General features: G+C 28.6%; 1 protein-coding gene across 1 annotated transcript in view; it reads right to left on the bottom strand.

Annotated features, from left to right (window-relative positions):
- Window positions 1-26287, bottom strand: part of LOC116768125 (uncharacterized) — a 41971-nt gene extending 15684 nt beyond the window's left edge. The window contains exon 1 of the mRNA XM_061523629.1: window positions 26078-26287. The gene's annotated coding sequence lies outside the window, so the exon portion shown is untranslated. The remainder of the gene's footprint in view (window positions 1-26077) is intronic.
- Window positions 26288-27891: the final 1604 nt, after the last annotated feature.

The raw sequence follows: 27891 nt of genomic DNA, 5'->3' as shown, positions 1-27891 counted from the left end.
ACTGCCAGAAACCAACGTATATTTTGGAAAATAACGAAGATATCATGACTCAGAGAGGTTCATGAAGCCTCGTACTGAAAAATGAGTGTACAGTCTATAACGATTGTCATGAGAATTCCTCTGGGGTAGGAACGAAAACTTAGTTTTCGTATAGTCATAAACCGCAAAATACTTTATTTTAGTATGTCTAAAATAAATAACAGGCACGTTTTTGTTTTTTTACAAGAAAAATACATAATAACTACATATGTACATAAATAATAACTATTATCATACATATATGTTGACTTGATAATACTTGTAATATATTATTTAAATCTAATCTAAGCACATATATAATTCAGTTACATGAAATATGTACGAAATAACCATGAAAAAGAAATAACAAAGACTGAATACAGAGTACAGAAGGTGTGAATTTTAAATATTTTAACACTTTTGACATCGACAGCTCAATTTTTCTAGTAAATTGTAGATGAGCGAGAAATTTTCTGTTTATATTGATACATTTTACTTTATTATTTAAGTTTTCTTTAGCATCGATATATTTTTTATTAGAAAATAAGAGAGTCCTCTACAAACCTCTACAAGCCTCTACAAACGTTTATTTCTTGGTTTCGTAACGCTAGTGGAACATAACTTATTTTTTAATATGTTTTCTATGTTGAGAAATATAATAATTCCGCCGGAATAACACCATAAACTTCTGGTTTTTATTTTAGGGCCTAAAAACTACTTGTACAACAAAAAAAAATCCCTAATAAATCTGTTGTTAAAGTTGATGGAAAGATTTTTTTTATTTTATAAGTTTTAAAATTAAAATGGTGTGCATTTCACAAAAAATAGTATCAGTAATAAATAAAAAATTGTTATCGATATCCCGGCAATACAGCACGAACATATTTTGTTTCAGTGTCCTTTGGGATTTGTTTGAATAAAAAATATTTATATAAAAATTGAGTTATTTTTCATAACTTACAAAGTGAAGTGTGATCGAAGCCAAACAACAATAGGTGAATTTATAAAAAATCGTTTTATACAATATTTATTGCAAGATATTTAACAAACAGGTTTCATGTTTTGAAAATTTTATTACAGAATGTCTTGAAGATATATTTAGATATTTTTGTCGATACGGTATTTATAAAAGGCAATAAAAGAAAATATTAACACTTACGATACCAATAAAGGTTTTGGTAACTTTCAATAGGTCTCCGCAGGATTAATATCAGTCCCATTGTCTAAATCGGTTATTGTCCCTTAAGCTCCATGAAAGGGCTTGAGATGAGAGCAATGAAAATGGTATCGCACTCGAGAATATTAATTCCATATCTAATCTCGGTTAAAATATGCTATTTTTTTATCTGTTATTTTACCTATTTATGTATTGGTCCAATTAAAGTTCCATCGATGAGAAGTTGTAACGGATTTTATTTGATTTATATATCAATTAGGAATAATTCAACATCTATTTTTCATTGACTGTAAAAAATAATTGAAAGTATAATGATCTCAGAAATAACATTGTTGATCCTAGCACTTACCAAAAATAAATATGTGCTTATTTCTTATATATTGCAATCTTTAAAATGCAGTCCTTAAAATCTAATAGCAAAAATGATTGTGATTGCTGTTTTAATGATCTTTTCGTAATAGTACACAAATATTAAAATTAATTTCAGTAAAATAATGGGCATCAATATTTTTGACAATATCAAATAAAGACCAAAATTTACACATATTCTAACATTTTTACAACAAAAATGTAAGTACGTATACTTAATATGTCCGATATTTCTAAACAAGAATAATATAATTTTATATTGGTCCAAAAAATTTCGTTCGTTAGAGGAAGTAAGATGCTGTATTTTTTTAATTGAATTACTTAACAGTATTATAAAAAATTGAAGTTTATTTGTCTTTGAAAAAATCTTTTAATCTTTTATCTGGAAAATTCTGAACTTTCTGATAGATGCTTTAAGCTTAAACTGTATACTGTATGTCACAGCCAACTTGGAACCTTTTACTTTTGAAGATAACTTGCTAGAAAGAGTGGGGAATATATCCCGCTATTATTATAAATTTTCCAGAAGGCTTAAGGGATCAATAGATTTTCCTTGAGCTTAACACCCAAGGTGCTTTTCACTTTTTATCCGTTGGAACCAAACTTTATATGTGAATCTTCTTTCAAAACAACTACAAATAAATCCTATATAAAAAAATACAATATATTTCCTGGAAGTAATGGATGTGTATTAACATGATAATTCAATAGCTTAGGATTCTTTTAAAGTATATATTGTAGACTAGGTACCAGTCCCGGCTTCGCACGGGTTCTTTACAAAAAATATAAAATAGCCTATTTAAATTTGAGCATTATTAAACTTATATTATGATATATGAAACTATCAAAGATGTAGGCTTGAAAACGAAGCAATTTTTTTTAAAAAGAATTAATACCGTATTTATGGAAATAGCTTGCAAATAAACGCTTTAGGAATGTTAATTTTTAGTTGTAAAATGGATATAGTATGTTATCCTTAAGGTATAGACATATGCCACCGTGGACTTTTCTGTAGACCTATATAAGATACACAATTGCACCATATATTATTTCGTTATATCTCAAAGACTTTAGGCAGCGTTTTCGTTCAAAGCTCTCAGACGGCTCATATTTTCCCGTCAACTTTAACAAAAATATCGATATTGTCCACAGAAGTAAATACAAAAAGTTAACAAATTATATACTAAAACCTTCCTCGAGATTCCTCTATCGAGTGGTGATAACTGATTGATAATCGGTGCAGTAGTATTTCCGTTTATAGCGAACAGAGAGACAGACGCGGCGAGGGACTTTGTTTTATAATATGTACGAGTATGATCATAAGGTAATTGATATGGCTCTTTTGGAGAGCTTTAATATTTTCAATGCCCATTTTATAATAACTTTAATTAATAGTTTAATAATATTGACATTATAATGTTGCTGTAGAATTGTTTGTTTATGTATATCAGATACTGAAAAGATCACCCTTTTTGTTATTTTTAAGGTTCCATGTATATTGTTCTAATTAATTAATAATTAATTTATACTGATGTTCTCCATCAAGCAGTTAATGAAGATAAGTGATATATCTGCAAGGAGAATAATTTGACGTCCTCGGACATAATCACAAAATCAAGCAAACCGGCTAAATAATAAAGAAAGTTTAATTCCTTAATTTGTTATTAAGAAAAAATGTTAATGGAATTGTTAAAATGGCTAATTAATAATTAAATTAAAGTTGAAAGTAATTTCTTCATTCTAAAATAGGCACTGCGAGCGCACCAAATTAAAAATTTAACCTTCCTTCAATTATGGTTAGGAAGTCTATTTAAATTGGATTGCTGCTTTGGTCAAAGGCTTAAAATACATTATTCTGTATAACAAATTTAAAAGACCTTACATTATTTACATAAAAATTTTATCCTAATATAGTTTTTAATATATTTTTTTGATTATACTCCATATATATATCTCAGGAACAAAACCATAACTAGCTATTTATATCTTTTGGTATGATACTTATATATATAATGAATAAATATTTCAGTGGCCAAATAGATACAAAATAGGCTATTAAATGAAAGTCTCAATATACAAAGCCTTAAATATACAAAGATATCTGCAATTTTTTTTTTAGAAAAAGCGCCTTCATCCTTCTCTATCATCGGAATATACCTTGCTTGCTCTATTTTGTTTATATGTGATAAAATTATTTACAAAACTATGATCTTATCTTAAAAATAAGAAAAGAAAAATATAAAAGACTTAGCAGGACACAATAGTAAGATACAACAATGCTGGATTATTTTGTGTCCTCACAAGATCCTTTTGTAATTGTTCCAGTTGTGTGAAAAATGAAACAGTTTTATCGCTAACTTTATCATTGGGATTATTGTCCTTTACGCTTTGCTTTTCTATTACAAGAACACTATAACCTTTAATAAGATATTAATGTTTATTGATCTCTCAATAAAAATTCTTCCGCGGAACTAAATAAGATAAAAAAGCATGTACTTTTCTACTTTTTTTTAAATGTTTCTGAGGCTTGCGTGTTACTATGCATAATTATTAAATGTACTTTACTATGACGTCCACCATTCATCGTGAAAAATTAGTAAAAACGTAAAATTATGTAGGTAAAACTAACTTTTTAATTTACTGCCATTTAAAAGTAGGATTTCGAAAGTGATAAATCTACCTAATGAGAGTTAAAAAATCAGGGGAAGAGAATTTCCTAATATCAGTTACTATATCGTTAGAATAAATGATAGCGCCTATTTGTTCACAGAATCTATCAATTCGCTAACCGACGATCGTTTCATGACGTAAAATAATTGGGCTTCGTTTTATTTGATCCACAACATGAGAGCGAACGGTTGATTAACGACCACGCCTTGACTGATCGACGCCTCAATTAACTCTGCTTTAACCAGTGAACACCCAGTATTACGAGCTTTTTAAATACATGAACCTAATAAATTAAGTTAGAATCTATGTTAACAAAAGTATATATCAACAACATCTTCGTGTTAAGTATTTAAAAGCTTTGTATTCACTTTAGAATTTCAGATAATTTTCATTAATAGACAAATTTCAAACGAACACAGCAAATCAAAGTTTTTCTGTTATTTTAAGTAGAACTCTAAGTGGGTCAAATACAAAAAATTCGGTTGGTATTCGATTAGTTTACCTTGATATTTAAAATATATATATATCTTAAATAAAATTAGCCCAACTTATTATTTTATAAACAAAAATAGTGAAAGTGTCACTCATGTACAATCATGTATACATAAAATTTTTGTAAGAGGCAACTTTATTGGGATTTATGATAGGAACTTATAATACCGACATAAATTTAACTCAAGATAACATTTTTATCAAAGCAACGATATACAAAAACCAAAGACCAAATAGTAAAAGAGTTCCAACCCTATAACCAAATGTAAGTGGATTTAAAATTCCAATCGTCTTAGTCATATTTGCTTTATATAAAGACATGTGGCTGGGGTTGTTTGGACTATGTATATTTCTTTATCTGTTCGGATTCTCCGATTGCGACTGTCATGAGTTCTGACCATGTTTTATCGAAATAACCAGGATGTATTTGGGTTAAATATATTTTGCATATTATTTTATGTTTAAACTTATACAGTTATTTCATATTTCGAAAAATGCTATTAATTTTATATGTATAAATTTAAAGCTCTCGTAAGTTTTTTTTTACCAAATAAAAACATAATTTAAATTTCGAATAAGTGGAAAATTCGTGGCATTACATTATTAAGAACCTCAATATATGAATGGATTTGATTCTGAAAAGAATTTACGATCCTTGAAATATCATATTTGGTAATGACTAACCCTTAACAGTGTTAAATTAAAATATTAAACATGTGTAAATTTCAATATCAAAAATCAAATTTAAAAATGCTTGTATGTAAGGTTTTTTCATTAATCATACTTAAGTGTTGCTATTTATATTTGTTGTATATAAAAAATAAGAGTTCTGTACACTCGCATTCCTTGAGTGCTTGTAATTAATTTATTGAAAGAAATATTATGGTGTGCTTCGATGAACGTTAACACACACTCAAAAAATAACAAATATTTCACTCGTAAATATCTTATTTTTCAAAAGCATGATTTAAAGTAACGACATTTATTTTTTGGTCCTACACAAACAGCAACAATAAATCTTGATTTATAAAGTGAATCCTTTTAGAAATCTAAATTGTCGTCGAAAAGGTAAAGATAATAGGAAAATTTCTTGAAAAATATAAAAGAGATGCGGTCTTTGGAACTGTCATTATCTATAAAGATATAAATGGGTGAAGCGCATGTTCGAGACAAGTTCGGCCATCTCAGAACCACGGATGCGAAACATTTTAAAATCCACTTCGCAAAGATAAATGTTCTTACAGTCACTGAGATTCAGATCTCGGATACGTGATGTATTATCTTTGTCATCCGTTTTATTTTTGTTGTTGTAATGTAAGTGTTAGCTTAATACGAGCACATGTTACTGTTGTACGAAACATTTTCTTGTAAATTATATTTTTTTATTTAAGTTAAAATCCTTGTTCAAATATATTAGAAAATCAAATGTTTACATGGGTATCTTTGTTTAATAATATATTTTCTTTTAAGGAACCATAACCATATTACATCATAATATAATATATATAATTAATAAACAATTTGTCTTGCAAGACATATAATAATAAAATAAAATAAAATTTGTATAAATATTAAATATGTATAAATGTAGTAGAACTTGTCATGTAGTATTAAAATGACATTGAAGTAAAGTCAATACACTTACGCGTCATGCGCCTATTTTGCGTGAATTTTGATCAAAATTACTGAATTCCCAAGATCAGGCTTCGTCTCACGAACTATGAATTAGAAGTGATGGTAGATAAGACACGTATTTGAATAGAAAATATATTTAAGTCCTCAGAGGTTAAACGTGTACCTTAAATATACACAGACAAGTCTGGTTCTTTGGTTATTTAGTATTTCTTTCGCATGATAGAATGGTTAACATTTTAATTATGTGTGCATGTTTATTTCTTAATCAGTTATGCAACGAACTGTTGGACCATCTCTGATAATATTTTCAATGAAAATATACAGTTTAACATAGTTATAGCTCTAGTATATACATACATCTTTTGTCCCTAGTATCCCTTGAGATCGAGAGCTAAGCTCCGGAAAAACTAGTTTTTGATACATGTAAAAGCAACATTGAAAATTTTTAAGCGTACAGTATCGTGGTAGTGCTGTAACCGACCTTGATGTTGGTTTTCTCCTTATTTCCCAAGAGTCATTCGCCTTAGAGTTGCTTCAGCAAACCACCAACCTTGGCAATGCGCTGTGTATTATTTTTATTATATCATTATAGAACGAAATTTATGCAAAAATTTCATTAGTATATACATATTCATTCTTCCTCCAAAAACATGTCTCATATAATTTTAATGTTACAATTCGCCAATTTAAAAATTACACAATTTAATAATATCCCCCCGACTTCCCTATTCCATATAGTGAAAATATTGCAAAAAAATATTAATCGGAATTAAACTGAATCCTAAATTATAACCGAATCATCAATTGATCGAGATAAAACCTGCAATATTTCATCTCAACAAACTGACCATCTTAGAATTATTGCGAGAGACATAAAATCTCGTCATAAAAATAAAAGAACCTTCTAAATATGATTTACCTCTGTTAATGTTCCTATCTTCTCTGTTTACAAATTATCAACATAAGTTTCCTTGGTCGAGATTCTTCATTTGAAATACCAAGATACTCGTACTTGCGGTTTGTCACATATAACATTATTCATAATACTCAACTTCAATGGAATATAGCATATTTTTTAGAAATGTATCGAAGAAATAATTTGCATGTATAAACCATATGATTCGTTAAACAGACTCAAAAGTTGAACAATTACGGATAGAATATAAAAAATCTTACCATTTGAACATTGTTTATTTAAATTAGGCATAACAATATCCCTTGCTACTGCAGTTTTTATAATGTATTTCGATATAGTCCAGAATTACAAAGTTGGCCTTGATACCTGTTTCACACAAAAGCTCCAGTGTGATATAAACGGCTTTCGTGTCAACCATGATTAATTTTAGCGGGGCTCTCGTGGGAAATTATTTGATGTCTTTTATTTTGCGCATGGTAAATTGATTTTTATTGTTTCTGTAATCTCTTTATCGATTGTCAATTTGTTTAACATTTTGATGGGTGTGTCGAAGTTCTAATTTATTTTGGAAATCTGAAAATCATGTGTTTTAAAATACACATATACGAGGATATAGGGAAAATGAGTTTGTGTTTATGATTAAATATTTTGCTTCCAGAATAATTTAGAATATAACAAAGAATTTCCAAAGTTACTACTGTCAAAAATAACCCATTTTTATTTTCTTATTTCTTTCACTCGGTCTGACACATCAATACATATTATGCAATTTTATAAAATTTCTTTCAAAACAACATTAAAGATATTCTTTAAGTATGGCTCCAAAAAATATTATACTCATTAAGAATTTCATTTAAAATCCTTTAATTGTGTTCAAATATTGAACTCCTTAAAATTAACAAAGTAAATTTAGTTGGAAACCTACTTAAATTTTAAATTATGTTTGGAATGGTATTCCGTATTCGTAAGGAATATCTTATCATATTTTAAATATATCTATAATCAAATTCAAGTGAAAATAATATCGGTGAAACATTAGTATTGATTGAGGAATATCTAAATATATTCATTCCACTTTCCAACGTTTTTCAGACAAGCTGTGCTATTTAAATTTGGTGAAGAGATAATTTGGTCTTTGCCATATCGATAATCGCTACTTTTAATATTTATAGTTCATAACCTAACCCAACTTAACCTAACACTTAAGGTTTTGTCTACTTTTAGCGATTTATTTTAAATACTGGTTTATTTCTAGAACGGAATCACACAGATCGATGATCTTTGATCGGATTGCATAACTAATAAGTTGGTCACATTGGGATATAGCTGAGAGAATCACTATCTCTTGGTGTCTCTTCCACAACGCTGGTAGCAATATTTACGCTCTATCAGATGTGTATTTACGTTGAACATTGGTCTTCGAACTACTTGTATCGTATGTATTTTACCAAAGTGCCCAGACGGTCCGCAATGAATTCTGTTAAATAATTTATCAAAGCTGAAAGTATTAGTGCAATATTAATTAGTCCAAGATATTTATAATACACAAAATAATAGCTCAATTAATATTATTACTTACGAAGCAACATAAAGCAACTTACAACTTAGTGAGCAACTAATCAAAGCTGTTTAATTTATAATCTCCAAACAAACTGAAACTATTATTAGCTGGGATGTATGGCCCGTTAATCACTGATAATAACTTCATTGCGATAAAACCCGTTAGCCTTCGACTATCTGATCAAACTTTAATAATCTCGTTAAAATGGCTAGTAATATATTGCGTTTTATAAAATCCTTCATCCTAAGTTATAGCACGATCTAAAATAAAACGAACGAAGCTGGGTCAGTTAGAACAGGTGTGAAAAAAAATTAATCTGCATAATATTGATACGAGAAGTGCCACGTTATATAAGTTTTTAAATATCTGAACACGTTTGTGTCATTTATATTTCCTTGAAAAGAGTTTTTGGCAAAAATTGTATATTATATTATTGTGCCAAATTAAAGTTTACCCTTTATTTGGCTGCATTTAAAATTTTTTGGCACCGTCTTTTTTGGTTGGAAAAAACATCACCATCGTTCCATTGTCCCTATTTACTAAATGTTTTTATTGTGCGCATTGTATCTTAAAATTGCTGGTCTTATTAACGACCGCATATTTCATTATAAAAATAATACATTCAAAGTTTTTAAGATAACTTATTTTTGAATGTTCGGTGAGTTTAATATGTGCGTTAGAAAATACATATTCAATCAGGGTGAACCATGACTAAGTTCTAAAGAAATATAGGAGGAAGGTAAATATATGAATTCAAAAATCCAGCCCAAAATATGAGAATATGAACAGAGTTGCAGTATCGCTGGCGGCTTCTAATATTAATCCCTCGCAAGCACACTATATTAAAGACAGATTTAAAACTACAAAGCGTCTTGCAATAAATGTTTTTTTGTAAAAAAAAGTAAGTGAGATATATTATAGAATTATACTTTGTTGCTCACTTGGTAAATTTATTGCAGATAGTTTTTGTTCAATCTTATTAGAAAGAGTGTGTTAGTTTAAAAGTGAACATGGCAACTTGTTGAAAAGTCCCTCTCATACATATTTGAAATTTTATATACATATATAAAACATTCAATAAGAATCTAATACATTTCATATGTATAGAAAGTTATCATACTCTAAAACGCGTAACACGACACAATACATTTTCAATAATAACTGGAAAGCGTTAAGCACGAACAAAAGTTAACCATGTTACTTCCATTCTTAGTACTTCAATAGATTTAATGTTAAAGAGGAAAATAAAACCGAAATAAGCGGGTCATAGAAAAGAATTGGCTTTTTCTACGAACAAAAACGTTTGATTTAATATCCATAAAGACGGTGCCTGGTATACACGGATACGACGTTCATAACGTACGCACTAGCACTTAGATGTATAGGATTACATTGAAACAGTCTTGAATGAAATTTTATATGAGAAATTGTGGACTAAAAATTTGTGGCATATGATAGCGGTTATATTCAACGTTTATAATAAAACATTTTATAGCAACACTTTTGACTAGTATACACTCGCCATGATGTTAACTTCTTCTTATTAATTCAATATATCCATAAAAATATTCTTATTGTTTGCGTACACGAATATATTTATAATCGAACAATAAAAACAGGAACTCATTATAATAAAAACGAATAATCTCTAAATCTAACATGACAATCTCGTAGCGTAATATTCGAACGACTTCATAGCCGATAATATGATGCCATTAAAAAAATTTACTCACAATTGGCATGCCGTTGTCTAAAACGTCTCGTCACGCATTCATAAGGCATATCTTTTTATGTGAAATCGATACCATGAAAACACGCTATATCGTACCACATATTGTTTCCCAAATGCTTATATTAAATAAAATATATTATAAATAACGGTTCCATGCCACATACCCGCCATATAAACTGTTTTATTTGTTAGTGTTTGTAAATCGCTTGTTAGTTACTTGTTTGGAAACAATTAGAATTCCACTCAAATCGCTCATTAAGTTTATATAACTATAATGTGTTTGTAAAATACTACTACCGATTGTAGTAGTAATTTTTCAAATATGCTCTAATTGTGCTAGTGCGGGTATTGCGATTTGTTTGTGTAAACTAATTGGTCTTGATATCTATTCCAAAATGAGAAACATTACAAGATTTGAATGCAAAACAAACACAAAAAACGTTAGTACTTTGTTACCATGCAACAAAAATAGCTGCCTCAATTTAAATATTTACAATAAAATATATTAGTAAGAGATATGTCGTAATAATTACATCGAGTATAGCAACGGATACGTCACCTCGTAAAGTGCCAGAAGTAGGTAACTATTTTGTATCCGAAACGAGCATTTCTTCATTCTAAAAGGCAATTTGTGATTCAAGATCACGTCGGGAACATGTCGTTTAAAGATAACACTTGATTCTATGTTTAGACGCTCTTTATAAAATACACTCAACGTATTCGTCACAACCTAATAAAATAAGATTATTTTGAATTTTTGTTTATTGTTTATATTAAATTGATTTTCAAGAATTATATCCTTATGATATTTATATTTAAAAGTTATATATATACCATCGAGAAACAACGTGAAATAAATGTTTCTTATTATATGACAGCCAGAGATTTATCTTCGGTGTTTTCATTTTATGTGATATGAAATCATTCACACTCGATTAGGCTTCTGAAAAAGCTGAGTAAATATACACTTGATTAAGTATTTTATTTCGAAATCTTTCCATCACATGTTTTTAATAACCATATTATTTTATGTGCTTATAATATTATTGCATAGAAACCAAGTAAATATCAAAAAGTATATGTATTTAAATAAAATCAGAGTAATTACTTAATTTCAAAACATATATTTTATCCCGTATTTAAAGTTACATCTAACAATTGTTTTGCAAAAAAAAAAAACAAAGATCCAAAGTGTGTTACAACAGAATTATTAAAAATTAATTTAAGTCCCGTACCATATAAACTACAGAACTGTTCAAAAATCCAGTATCTCTTAAAAAATGGCCGAAATTACCAAATGTCCCAGCATTTGTAACCATCAATGCCATACATTATACCTGCGCTGACAGATCGCCCACTTATAAAAGGTCCCGAACAAATGAGATACAAAACGTGAAGTGGGTAGTATGATCGCTTTATGATGAAAAACATAAAATGGCATATAAAATCACTATATACATAACGAGTATGTATATCTATAATGTCCTTTTTATGATATATTTACAATAACTATGTACACTAAAGATTTAAAGATTTAAACATTAACCGCCGAGTTTCACGTAAGCTACTCTTGACAGAATGACATTTTAAACAAGTGGGATAGTCATAGTTATTAAATATATGATAATAAAAATAATTCGAGTAGCTAAAAATTTATAAGTACTTCTGATTGTTTGAGTAAAAGATTTTTATTTTGATATATTATAGGGTTTTATCGAAACGATGAAAGGGCTCCTCTTTTAACGTACTTCAGATAAAACATTATAAAAATGGCGAATATGTCATGGACACTCAGGGGCTCTGGCTTTCTCACAAATCGAACACATTCTGTTTAACAGCTACTTCACACGGATTATTTGCGAGAGGCAGATACTTTTCAAGCCAATCTAGGTCAATCTAAATCTCTAAACGAACCTTTCCTGGTATATTTTGACTACAAATTTTAAAACATAATTCGTGTTTAACAAAACAGAAAATAATTCAAATAAAAATTATTTACACAACCGCATCATAAAAGCGAGGGTAGGAAACAGGAGTACTCTCTAAAACTGTTCATGACACTCAAACAAACGTCCTTTATCTCAGTATTTAAAACCATAGCGCACGGAGCTCAAGTGTGGCTGCTAGAATATTAGACATCAAACAAAACATCACGTTTTATGTTCACGCGGCGAGATGTTATGAAGTCGCAATGGTAACATATGATACTCGAATGCCATTCAATGTAGCGCTCGCAAACTCAGGACAGATAAGCAAATGGAAGCGGAAATATATGGTACAAGGGGCGAGGTGATGGTGGATGATGACAAAAATTTACTGTATTTTCTCTCAAATGATTAATAAAAATTAAAATGTTTCACAAACTTTGTAAGATTAAATTTTATAATCTGACAACGTTAATGAATGAGATCTATGACTTTCGCGAATATTCATTAAAATAAAAGTAATATTTTTCGGATTTACTACGTGAATTTTATATTCTGCCGGCATCCAGAGCGGTACGCCAGAAAATTAAGAAATCGTTGGCGGTAGTTCGTAAATACCAAGGGCAAACTGACAGGCATTCACATCTTGTTTGTCCGTGATCACGGTTGCTAAAAAGTAACCGAAACGTCGCGTCGGGATTATTTAGTTTTAAAAATAATAAAATTCGTGCAGTATATCCGAAAAATATTAGTTTTATTTTAATGTTACTTAATTTTTAAACAACTCAAATTCTAAGATTAAAATCGCCAACCCGTCTAGAGCAAGCGTGGTGATTAATGCTCTAACTTTTCCATGTGAGTGAGTATTTGCTCAGCAGTGGGCTCCGATAGGCTGATGATGAATACGTACTTTTAAAAAATAATTTACCTTAAATTCAAAAATGTAGCACAAACTAAGCTTATTTTAAAGGCATGTTTAATATTTGCAATTACTTCTCCAAGATAATCATAGACATGTACGTCACTATTCCGTACAGTAAATAAGATTTCGAACCTTGAATATAAATTTTCACATGAATATTTATTTAAGCCAAATAGCAATGGCATCTACGTTTACATTCCATTGCATATCTCCGAAAAATGTTCTAGACAACACTACGCGTGGATACCGTAATACAATTCACTCGGTAAAATGTTGTATTTCCTCGCTTTTCAACACATTTTTGGTTTGACAGAATTATTTTATGTGTAATCAAGGAAAAGCGTTCCAATAAAGTTTTATTTGGAATAACTATTAAAAAACTACTATATATGTATATATATATATTCGTGTCATAATATCAGGACATCTTTTTAAAACGTTTATTATTTCTTAAGATTAGTATGCACAATTCGTTTGACATCTTGAACTTAAATCTATATCTTCCATAAATTTACCGAACAAGTTGAGTAAAAGATTCAGATAAAGCCGCAAACTTTTACTTGCTGACATAACACACATATGTGTTTTCATTCTATCCGGTCATTGTTTATCTGCTTTAACGAAAAGCCAAAACGTTTTATCGGCTTTACTTTCGTGTTTTGGATATGTGTAACACGTGAGCTATTAAAACTACTACTTCTAAATTAAATTTGCACACTCTATTAAAAGGTCTGCCTTGTAACAGTATTTTCAGAATAACAAACTGGCAAGTAAACAAATATATTAGTAAAAATTACGATCATACTGTTTCAAAATTAAAATGAAGTAACTATATAGATCTATAAATGTATTGCTACAATCAAATATCGGGAAAATATATAACTCAACAATATTTCTAAGTGGTAAGTAAAAGTAATAAAGTAAACTGGCAGTAGAACTGAACAAACTAAAATTATATATCGCGTTGGCCACAAATTATAATGGTCTTCACAAAATAACCAGTCATTGATTGACGTATTCGTCCAACCGTTTGTTAAGATTGAGTTACATCATTGTAGACTTTATTCATTGAAGGTTTGAAATAACTTGAAAAAAAAAACAACATTTGAAACAAATATGTTTATTGCAATAGCGTTAAATCGAATATTTTCGAAGCTTTAAATCTAAGCAACATCAAAGCTTTTTGTATAATTTAACTAAATTTATTAAGTCGTATACATATATACAAGAACTTTTTTTATTGTTTTTAATCAAAATAAAAAAACGGAAGCTTCTTGTTTTCCCTCTTTAATATCCTCAGCTAAAAGGGATCTATAATTATGCTATATTCTGCGATGGGTTCAACTAACGACCGAAACTGCCAAGCTGGGTTGGAGTGGCCAATGTCGAAATAGAAGATGTAAATCGTATCTAGTTTGGGTCTCTTAAGATTGATTAAGCATGTCAAGGAGACAGGCTCTGGATTTATAAAATGCAAAATTACCCCAGTTAACTATAAATATTTAACCATATGTGGGTGATTGAGTGCGTACGTGAGAGTTTGTATAGCAGTGTATATTATGAACTAGCATATTATATACCATTTAAATTATGTTATAAAAGTATTTATAAAAGATGATTATTCATTTTAAATGGATTAAAATAAATAATCATCCGCAAAAATACAAATATATTAATAGTTGTGGTAATGTTGATCAATAAGCAATGCCTGATATATCTTCCGGGTCTATTGAACACCGAGATCGATCGAGTCGAGTGTACTTCACCTAGTCTTTTTAATTAAATGTTTTTTTTTTTAAATTTTCGGTCATAATTTCAGTCCTGAACTTTCTATGGGGATTATCAAAGAAAGATGAAAATACAGCAGTGAGCAGCAGTAGACCAAATGTCATAATAATTTTCACATCATGAATTTGAAATTTTTCCTGTATATTTCTTCCTTTAGTTAGGCAATTCATCTTTTAGGGTGAAACCTTCAGGCAATAAATTAAGACATGTCGATTAGATTAACGACAAAAAAAGTAGGATGAACAGACAAGTTCTAACCTTTTTGCCTATTCATTGAGTTGTGACTTGGTAAGTTCGGTGAAAGAAGAGAAGATAGGCAATGTAATAATTATGTTATCAATAGTGATGATACTTGGGTTTGAGATTATATCTTAAGGTTATATGAGTTCACCTCATAGGCTATCATTTCTGAAATTACTCTTGAATCTAAGTACTAAGTATTTTTATCTAATATTAAGTACAACTAAGCGTTTGTTATGATACAATTATATTGAAATCTCATTTTTATAACTACTTCTTCACTGATTTAGTCAACTTCTATATTAATTGACATATTTTGTAAATTTAAATAAAACATATTTAGTCGTATTACCAATCACTGTATTAAAACGAACAACTTGTAATTTCATACATCTCTACCACTGTTCTGCTTATGAGTAAGTAAAGGTTTTAAATTATTTTTTTATGTAACTTTCTTAAAAAGTATTACATTATACCTATTTCATATTCTTATAATTAATTATCCTACCTATACTTAAAAAAGTAAGATGGATAGGGAAAATATGTATTGATAAAAAACATATTTATGTTATTAATAAAAAAAAAATAACTCACAAAATCATGTTGTTCTTTCTTTGTTTACCACAGATAATTGACGTTGAAGAGTCTACGTTATATAGTATAAACGTGAAATCCGAATTCTAGGCCTTTCTTTCCGAGTTCTTTTTTTTATTCTAGTAGATATAACTTCTAATTTAATCAAAGATATGTTAAAACTTTTTATCTATAATAATGATGATACTTTTTGTTTCTACTTATCAAATTGAACCCAAAAAATCAAATGAACAGTTCCTGAAACGATGCACAAAAACAATTATTAAAAAATATCACAAGGAAACAAATACCTAGTATCTAACGTTGAAATAAAACCGACATGTACTCGTACAGTAAGAACGATTGTCACTTTGTATAAAATTCTTTGTTTCATAACGACATTAAAAATAATAGAAAATTGCCTTTATTGCTCTTGTGCGCTTTACAGTTTTAACAAATATATATTTTGAACAAGGTCTTGACTATAAAACAGGTCAAGCATGTCAGCCGCCGCTGGAGGTTCGCTTTAATAAGCATTATAACTTACGTCGATGTATTCAATCTGTACGTTACATTTAAAATAAATTGAAAATTACTGATGATTCATCAATGCATAATTAAACAAATATAAAATTGTTATAAAAAACTTGTGGAAAAAAATAATTGATTGCCTTGATTTTTACTATTAACAATTTATCAAGAATTTCTGTCAGATTCTTTGAAATATTCTCACTCTTCGTATATGCATCTGATAGTCTTTAAGGGCAAGACAAGAAACTTTCCCAAAAATTACATACATATATACAATTCATTCAAACAAGAAGTGAGAAGTTGTTATTGTATTCTTTTTTAGAGAAGTAAACATTTCCTTGTGACATGAAATATCCGTTTTATGCAATGAAGACCAACAAAAAGGTCGATGAAAATAAATCTAACCTTATCTACACCAACCCTGGTGGTTCTTTCGATCAAATGTATTGCATGCCACACATGTAACGTCAACAAAAAGCCGAGAGCATTCGACATAGATCGATAAGAAAATACCCACTTTCAATATATAATTCACAAGTAAACAGCAGAAAGTTACATTGCTTTCTTGAGGATGATTATAGTGGAGTAGACATATGAATAAAACTAAACGTTCTACAGTTTATTTTAAACAAAAATATTTTATGATTTTATTTAAAAACAGATAAAATTTCATAAAATTTCCTAATTGGTACAAAATACATAAAGAGATAAAACTATTTTAAATGAGTTCTTTTTTTAAGTTCGCAAAAATAGTTAGAAGATTTAATTCCAGCTAAAGGTAACAGGGCTCAAGACTTTAGCTTAAAGCTGCCTGGAGTTAATGGAAATACTTGAAAAGGTCTGTAAGAAGCTAAAGCAGTCATCCCTTTTGACGTGAAAAAAAAACCGAGACTTCCTCAGAGCTTTAATTTCTTCTAAAATTAATAAACTTTTCATTAAGTTATCGTTCAAACAAAAAATATATATTGATTTTTAATTCAATACTTTATCATACATCACAGAATAAGTCCTGCTATGGTAAAAGTCTTATAAATTATTTTTTCTTCAATTAGATGCCACATTTATAAACTATATTGCAATACGTATAACTAAAAAATACGACTTTATATTTTAAACATGAAATTTTTGAAGGTTATCTGATCTCTTGAAAACGTCACTTAAAATGAAAACTGCCTTTTAATTGGAAAAATATGTGACATTTTACAACGAGAGCTAATTACTTAAATTGGATAAATAACATTAAAGTTGATATTAAATTATAAGAGCGATTTCGGTTTTATTATATCTCTTATCTTTTTAATATTCATTTCATCTAAATTTAATGCCATATATAAACTAAATGTGATATCATAATTACCTCTACGTACTTGTATAGTTTTATTTGTATTTAACTAACATTGGACTGAAGTATTTGTAATAGAATTTTTCCACATTTCATTAGTGAATTCCTATAAATTTGTTTTCCTTACATGTGTTTGAATTTAAAAATATAACAAAATACTTCTCTTTCATACCAAACATGTTACAAATCCAAGTGTATAGAGTCTAGAAAAATAGTTTCCAAAAGGTAAACAAGCTGTACGTCCGCGGTCTAAATTACTTTACGTTCAGGCTTACTTGTAATTCCAGGGATCAGAGGATCTGTTTTGTTGGACCATCGACCTCGTATTGTAACGGAGAAAAGCTTCAACGAAATTTATCTTTTATTGGTAATGCTATGTAACTGTGATAAGGTGAATTTAACTTATTGAGATGTTATGGTCTTTTATTTATATAAAAGTTTTGATTGAACTAAAAACATATGGAATTTAATGAGAAAAAATAATATAAAATTGATGAAATATAAATAAGATAATAAATTTTAAATGAGGTCAAAACCTACGATTGCTAGCTACATAATTCATCAAAAGCAAGAATCACAAACAATAAAAGCTTACATACTTTTTTTATATTCCCAGAAGTATTTATCAAATTAGGATCTCTGATGGATTTTACGTGAACCACTTAAGAAATAATTTCCTGTAACATTACCGTACTTCGTTAATATATCAAAATTATATGAAATAGCTATTAGGATTATTGTCTAACAATTCCTTAAGGGGCCACAAAAAATTGTTCAAACTTCAAATAGTGAATCGATTGAATCAAGAAAATGAAAATAATTTATTAATCTTTTTTTTATTTTGTACAACTACTTATTTGACATGTTCCTTTTTCTTATACCTAGTATATATTTTAATATATACACACTTTGTTATGATATAATTTAAATCACATACATTTCTTGAGACATGTCATGCTTTCTATTTCTTACAAGTTTCATCTAAGTATCATTGCTTTAAGAGATAGAGGCAATCTAAAAACTTAAATCCCGTTTGTCGTGGTCGATCACCTAGATTTGTGGAAAACAAATTAGCTGAAGACTAATGATACTAGCTCTAAATATATTTTCTAGTACAAATATTATCCAAGCTATTATTTTTTATTTCCATGTAATGCGAATCGACGTCTCAAGGCTCAATAAATAAAATATGTTGGTAAAACTAAAGAGTTCGCTCTATTTACTTTGAACGTGAAAGGTGTTATCTTTCAATGCACAAGCTTCTTTGATCTGGTTTAAACGTCTAAGAATTTTCTTTTCATTTCAATTCAATGATAGCATATTATCCAATTACAGTTGTAACACGAAATTCAACGATAATTAGAAAACTAACAATCCAGAAAGCATACTACATTTAGTTTAAACCTGACTCGTACCAAATATTTAGCCAATTGCAGTTAGGCACCCTCAACTAAACTTAATTACACATCAAGGCACAACGTTTGGCACAAATTTATACATTACCTGTACGTAATTAAAGCAGACATTTTTATATTTAAAGTAAAATATCTTTATACAAATGTAATGTCATAAATTTATATGGAATAGGACTAATAATATTTATTTACACATATAACGAAGATGGGTCACCTATGCATGTAGATGCAATAATACCTCTCACTAAACCAGATTGTCCATCAGGCCCACAGCGGTTTAAACAAACATTTGGCGATTTGGTACACGCATTACTCTAACGAGGCGGTTTAGAACTTTCTCAATGGCATGTGGAGTTCTGGATTGTTGTCTAAAAGGTAAATGTTGTGGCTTAAACTTTATAAATACTTTATATATTCTTATTCAACTTACCTAAAATTGGAATTTAGACAGGATTCCTTCCACGCAGTTCTTTATATTATAATGTAAATCGCACTCGTCAATATTATTACCAGTCAACTTGTTTAGTCTGAATAATTAATAGTGTCTCAATTAATTATATGTTGCCATGTTTGAAAACACAAACAACGCAATCAAAAACATTTTTATTGTTTAATCAAACACACTTATGTATTTACCAAGTAAATACAGCTACCGCAATCATTATATAACACTCAAGTTATAACACAATTATGCTTAAGTTACTAACTTATATGTGCTTAGAAATTCTATAGTATCAAAGTTAAGGGTTGAGCACAGTAAACTTAACCCTACAATGACATTAACGAGATTGGAGTATAATATAAGTGTACAGTGGTCTTTAGCACGAAATGGACACATTGTGACATGATAATAATATATTAATTACCCCAAACTTTAAATGTTTAACGCCAACTTTCAATTAATTTATAATTTAATACATATATAAGCTACAAAAAAAGTCATGGTGGCCTGGAGGTTAAAAGGCCCGCCTCTCATACGCGAGGGCGCGGGTTCGAAACCTAGCAAGTACCAATGTGATCTTTTCCGAGTCAAATGTACTTTCTAAGAGTATTTAGACACCACTGACCAACGGTGAAGGAAAACATAGTGAGGAAACCTGGTCTTACAATTTCAAATTATAAGATTGAAATCGCCAACGCGTCTTGAGCAAGCGTGGTGATTAATGCTCTAACCTTCTCCAAGTGGAGAACAGGCCTTTGCTCAGCAGTGGGCTCCTATTTATGTATAGGCTGATTATAAGCTACAAACTATTAAAATATTTTTCGATGGAACCTGACCGCGGTCAAACCATGTAATAAAAAAGAATCTAGACTACAACTCAGTCTAGTTGGCTACATTATCTATATAACCTTATAATTTCTAAATAAAAATTACATGTTGTTAATAAAAAAATTAATAACAAATGGCGACACTAACATACTTAACAACAAGTTCTGATAACTTTAATTAAAAAAGCATTTAATATTGTAATAGTAAATAAGCGATAAGTTACAACACTTTGCCATTTGTTCTCATGGTAACAAAGGTATTATATTTTCGGTATCTCAAAGACAAATATAAAAAGTGATGAAACGTTAACCATTATCGATTCCTTAGTTATGTAAAAATTTCAAAGTCTGGTTTCTATTAGAGATATATTTTGAAAACACATAATTTCAATATGAATTAATTACGTCTAATCGTAATATAATCGGTACAAACCGCCGGACAAATCACAGTCAGAACGAATCATTTCTTATTATTGCTTCCTAGCTTGGAATATATTTTGTAATAATCCAACACCAGTATCAAATGTCAAAACAAATCTTAAACAACTGACTTATTAGCTATTACAATGTCATTTAATATTGATATCATTTTTATTAACAATAAATTGATATATAAGGAAATACCCTATTTCCATTATCTATATATTTTAAATCATTTGATACTTGCCTTACAATAAAGGTTAGTTAGAGTTCAAATATTTTTGAATACTGTAACAAATAATAAGACGAGAAATATTTACTTGATTTTTATTTAAAGGAATATATAAATATCTATTACAACTCTCCTAAACTACGAAGTGTCTATTTAGTATGCCCATTTATAAAATAAAAACAGCAATGAAAACATTCAAACAGACCACATAAATTGCTTCACTTTTCTACTTTAAACTACTATCCGAAGGGGACAGAATTATTCATGGAATAAATATTTAACTGAGTTCAAAATGCACTTATATTAATTATTCATTTCTTTCTTCTCTGGACTCTTCTAGCCACAATTTTGATTTACAGTTCTTAAATAATATTTAAATGAATATTTAATTTAAATATGAACAGGTTTATGCTTAAATTATTTTAAATTACCAAAAAGATAGCGAGTTTGTATATAACTACGAATTTATTGTAATAAAAATAAAATAAAATATTAAAACATATCATAAAACAGTACAGTTAATTCCTAAAATAACACATTTAATCTTAAATCTATCGTTGATGCTTTGAAGTGCATGGCAAATTTAAATAACGTGAATAATTTGCGGGAACCGCAATTAAATTGCGAGTACCACACGTAATTTTAAAATGTGTTTATTTTTGAAACTTCATCTCTTTTTTATCTGAACGTGAGACTGACTAAAGCTCCCCATTTATGTGAATATCAGCAGGTATGTACATTGTTACATACGATAGCCACCTACACTATTCGTACTAGCTATAGTTATAGTACACATTTTAATAAACCCATAAAATTAATTTTACTTTTGCTATTAAACATCCAATTTCAAGTAAAATATCCTAGCATTGATATAAGATAAATATCATTTTTTTTATGTACTTTTAATTTACAAAATATTATTATGAAAAATTTCCAATGAAAAGATTTATTTCGCAACAAAAATGTTATTAGAAAATAAAATTTAAAGTCTATACAAATTAAAAATATAACCTCACATTCGTATTTAATAAACTTAAAACGCTTAATTAGTAAAACAAATAAAAAAAAAATTGTTTGTTAAAATTTAATTTTGTATTTTTTAAATTAATATATCTGATGTTATAAAAATAAACTAATAATTAATTTTCACTGAATATTAAGATAAAATAAGTAGAATACAATTTTGTAGGAATATTTAAGAGGTAACTTCAGAAAACTAATACGATCAGGCTTTAAACAATGCGTATTCCGTATATTCCGTACGCCTATCTTAAAATGTTACTCGTGAACAATAACAGAATTTCCAAAAGTTAAGCTTAGCGACTGTGACGCATGAATTTGAAAGACGTGTTAGTCAACTCTCAAAGTATAACACTTAAAACTTTGTGTGTATAAACAAAATTCTTCATAATTGTTTTATGGCTCCCTCCTCATCTCATTAAAGAATAAAGTCTTCTGAAACCAAAGAGTTTGGAAAATCCACCGATGTGAGAAATTAAAATCGTGATAAATTTCGTCGTAAATTTTTTAAAAAATAAATATTGTTTAACGTGCAAGCGATAAAATTCACACCAGCCATTATATTTTATTATTTTAACAGAATTTTAAAAATATATTTCTAAAACAAAACGTTGTAAATATGTTAGTGGTGGTATAAAAGTAAGTATTTTGTTTCACGTTGTCATAAAAGCCGTAAAAGTAAATAAATGCAGGCTAGCCTTAAATCAATTTCAGTTAAATTAATTGGCCTTCAATGATCAGTGTTACGTGCTGGTGATCGATGGCCTACAGATGGATTCAGGAATGTCTGATGAATATGATTACATTAAATCTGTGTTTATAATAAAGTAACCAATTTAAGTCATTACACTCAGGTTTATTTAGACGTAATTTTATAGTACATATGTAGAGTGAAAATTCATAAAAAATATTCAAATCTGAAAAATTTCCAATTAAGACTGAAAATCTATTTAAACGAAGCGCGTTTGACTACGTCATGGATATGTTATAACGAAAAAAACTATGAAAGTAAAATCGGTCAATTTATATTTATTCTATTTCTAGTGTTTTGAGCTAAAAAAATATACACATCATACACAAATAAGCCAGCACTCCTAAAGGGTTGTAACGACATAGTAGAGCTCGTCTGATTTAAATAATGTTGGTGGCATTTGTATGTACATCACTATCATAATGGTTGCAACATATGGCGTGATAAAGATGATATCAAATATATTATATGTTTATTCAAATGAAAGTATTTTCACCAGCTTATCACTCGTGTAATGTATCGGTTACATTTTTTATGAACCCGATTATTCGATAGTAGTTATCCTATTTAGGGATAAAAGAGGCTTCTTAAATATAGAGGTGGCTTTGAAATAATATATATTCTTGAATATTCTCCGAAGCCATGCCATATTGGATCTAAGATAATATAAAAATATTTTGTACATACACATTATTTGATAATATATATTTTTCTACCGTCATTGATAATTTAGATCTTTTTCTATTATATAAACATTTTTTAGTGCTATTTTTACCTCAGTTATAATACTACAATTCAATATATATGTAATAATGCATGTATAAATATAGACAAATTTATGGATTTTAAAACAAATTGTTTTAACTGCATCAAAAACTCTCACTGTGAAAGGATTCATCCAGAATGGATAGTCGCAAGCTCCATTGGGAATGAACCGAAGTATCTCCCTGGCCCCAATTGTAAAAGATATACAAACGTGATTCGAATACGCGCGGAAGTTCCATTAGTCTTTTATTTTTGGGTAAAGTTTTTAAAACCTGCTAGTTAAGTATCCGATGACACCTGAGGAGGTATTACCATATATTAAAATATTATATCTATACTTTTATAACACTGCCTCAATGTTATACTAATTTTTCTGTTAATACAAAACTGTTAATAGTAAGTAAGGTTCATTTTAAAATATCCACAGGTCCCAAGAATAAATGAGCATACAGACTAAACAACGTCCATTAAAAATAAACTCTTAAATTATTCAACTCATCGATTGATCTATTTAGCAAACTCTGACATTAGCCACATAGTAGATTCACGACTTTTCATTCAGATTTCTAATATTGATTGATAAATTTATAATGAAAAATGATCTTAATTATCATGACTATTTATTTCTTTTAAATATTATACAGACAGACCAAAAAATAGCAACAGCTATACGGTTCTGGGTGAAATTTTAATTTATCAAATACTTACAAGATAAGAAATTCAACTTAGTGAATATTGTCGAGACTGAAGCAAGCTGTGAGAAACAAAAGTAACCTTAAGCCAGAATGATAAATTATTAAAACAGCCGTTTTACTCAAAACAGCTAGTGGAAAGCCTCAAAAAGCTTTTCATCATAATATTTATAAGATTTGCTTCTAGCCATTTCTCTTATGATGTGAAAGTCAATTTTTATTTGAGCTTAGAAGTATGCTGAGGCTGAAAGACTTAAGAAATAAGCCATCTAGAAGCTGTATATACGAATAAAATATACGTCTTTGTGATAAACCAGAATGGGAATTTTTATTTTGTGACATTAAAACTATACATAAATGAAAAAAAAGACTGCCAATTATATATATGCTATAAACATGTTATTATTATTACTATAAGTTAATTTACTAGTGACTTAATTTATATTGCATTGCCGAGCATTGCATTACTTTTTTATATCATTGATCCAAAAATATAGCAGAGACTACTTTATTTTAATGTGAAAATTATAATATGTAAATACAAAAATGTAAAACAGGATTTCAGTTTTACACCTTTGTAACGAAACGCCTATTACTGTTCAAAAGAGCATGAATTCTATTGTCTGCTGTGAGTGTAATATTTTTTTTGTATAGTTTGTTATGAGGTGTAGAAATTCGATACTATTTCATAAAAACTTTCTTGATTTTTATCTGATACTAATTATTGTATCTTAGTTATTTTTAAACATGCAGAAATAAATTTATTACTATGATAAATGAAAACTATTTTTAAAAAAAGTGTGTGATTACATTGTTTTTTTTTGTAAAAGAAAATTTTTAATTATTATGCGTGAAAATAAAATTTTGATAGTTATATGTATAATAAGAAGCCTAAAAACCTTCTCGGGATGACATTATACATTTAAGTATACGCCTCCTTAATCTCTCTAGAACCGAATTTAAGTTTCGTTGTTTAGTAGTCCCAATAATTTTACGAGTATTTGTATTAATAAAACGATTAGAAAATTTTTTGTCACTTACTTCGTATGGGACCTTTTATCTCAAAGGTTACTATCGTAAAAAGGTATTTAGAGGTTACTATAGTTATAAGGTATTGATATAGATGCAATAACAAACGATTTCATAAATATTTATAAATTATATGTATTTAATAACTTTCTACATACAAAGACATACATTTAATCGAAATAAAAATTGATCACAAGAAAATTGTTGGAACTAAATTAAACAGAAAACCTTTTTAAATAGATGATTTTGTCGTAACTTAAAAGTTTTGTTTACTGTTTTAAATAAATTTCTATTTCTTATATTTATTTAAAATCCAGCTAATATTTTCTTTAATAATTGAACACATACAATTTCTTCAGACATCCATAAAGATTTAATTCATTTCCGATTTATATTTGACGCTAAAAACTTCATATAAAACCTATCAAAATAATTTGTAGTTATGAAATAGTTTCCAATGCGATTCATTTATGTTATATTAATAAGATATTATGCTGATTTCGCAGATTAAAATATCTTGACCTTAAAGATTATAATTTCGGGTAAAGATAAACAGCGAAACACAGAATCCTAATTAAAAATACACAACTAACCTGTAAAATGGAAAGGTCATCGCCGATTGGTGTAAATTACAACGGAGACAAAATAATTTTATTTAAAAAACACATTCATTTTTAACACAACACGTAAATTTTTCACACAATATTTCGTTCACTGTGATCACACACTTTGTTATGGGTTCTGACAAAGTTCGTTCGTAGACATACCGTAGCATTGAAATAGGGTCGTAGCGTGCGTAGCGCTCGAGGTAGCACGGCTGACTGCTACGGTTTTATATAGAGCGCGCAAGTCCAAACTACAGATTACTTCAACACCAGAAAAAGCAAGAAAGTTTTTATTAATTTTCTAGCTATATATTTAAAGAGATTTGCAAATGTTGATTTAGAAAAAAAAAATGCAAAGTTTAGTTTTACTTATTTAAGAAATAGAAAACTTTTAATCTTCTTTTGTGAAACTAGAATTCGATCCTTTTAAATTTTATAAAAACTTACACCTTATCCTTCAAGTCACTGACTTAATAGCTTAGTTAAAAAAAACTTTAACATAATGCTGGTTGTAAAATACGATTTTCCTTAAAATATTCGTATTACAAAGGGAGAGAAAAGTAAATTTATTAATACTTTTCGTTATTTATATTCAAAGTTACTGAATATGGATGCCGGAACCCTAATGGTCTTGTCTTATATTCGAGATGCTTTTTTATTTATTGAGGAAAAACATTAAGTCAAATGTTCCCGATTCAATAGTTATACTAAGTGTCAGAAAAATTTAGATGACTTCAGATAATTTACTTTCAGTTTTGTAAGTATGCATGTGCGTCCTCTACAAGCACAGAAACTGGAAATTCGATTCCCATTTGACTTTACTTGGCAAAGACAATGTTGGGTATATAATTTATTAAAAATATTATCTATATAATAAAGTGGATTTTTGACAATTTTAATTACTTTCTAACAACTAACATCTCTCAAAGAAGCTGAATAGACATAAAAAATAAAAATATTCGATGGTATGTGATATTACTTTCTGCATATTAAATTCTGTGGCCGTTATTAAAAGCAGGTAAGTTATTATTAATTACTTGGTATGAATGGAATGTAACAAAGAGGTTATTTTTTATATAGAACAATATTGCTGACGTACATTTGTTCTAATTTAGTTTTAAACCCATATTTCTTACAATACCCATTTGTTTTTGTCGAATTGAACAAATGTTATGTTCATCCCTCTTAGTTGTATTGTACATAAAGTATGGCTATGGTTATTTCAACTTTTAGCTCAGAAGCTTCTAATGTGAATATTTTACGAAAATGCTGTATAAGCCTCACTTTCGCGGTCAGGGTTGACATACGTAGGTCACCTTCCCATATATATTTCGTAGCTCAATCAAAAAAATAACCTGTGATATTTTAACTCCACCCCATGAAAGTTTAATTAGAGGTGATAAAAACATCAAACAATTTATTGAAGATACTCAAAAATTAGGATTTTTCTTACAATTTCATTTTCTTTTGTGTTTCAACCCTGGTCGTATATGGGCTGACACTTCCAATTTCATAGCATTTGTGTTTTAGTATTTCAAAATTGTGGCCAACTGTGCACTTTGAATTATCTTAGTGATTTGAGTTTTTCAAATCATCTCTGCCAAGTTATTGTAATATCTACATAAAAATATTATCTTTGAGCATAATTTTATTTTATTCCAATAAAAATTAAAAAATATATTTTTTTCTAACCACATTATATTTTAACTATATAAAATAATATTTTATTCCGGTAAGAAGAATATGAGTAAATTATAAATTATTTTATACGACTTTACACACATACTAAATTGATATATGTA

This window comes from Danaus plexippus, chromosome 19, assembly GCF_018135715.1.
Source record: "Danaus plexippus chromosome 19, MEX_DaPlex, whole genome shotgun sequence".
In the NCBI taxonomy this organism is placed as follows: domain Eukaryota; kingdom Metazoa; phylum Arthropoda; class Insecta; order Lepidoptera; family Nymphalidae; genus Danaus; species Danaus plexippus.
The sequence above is the reverse complement of the archived record's forward strand: the minus strand, read 5'-3'. Positions and strand labels throughout refer to the sequence as shown.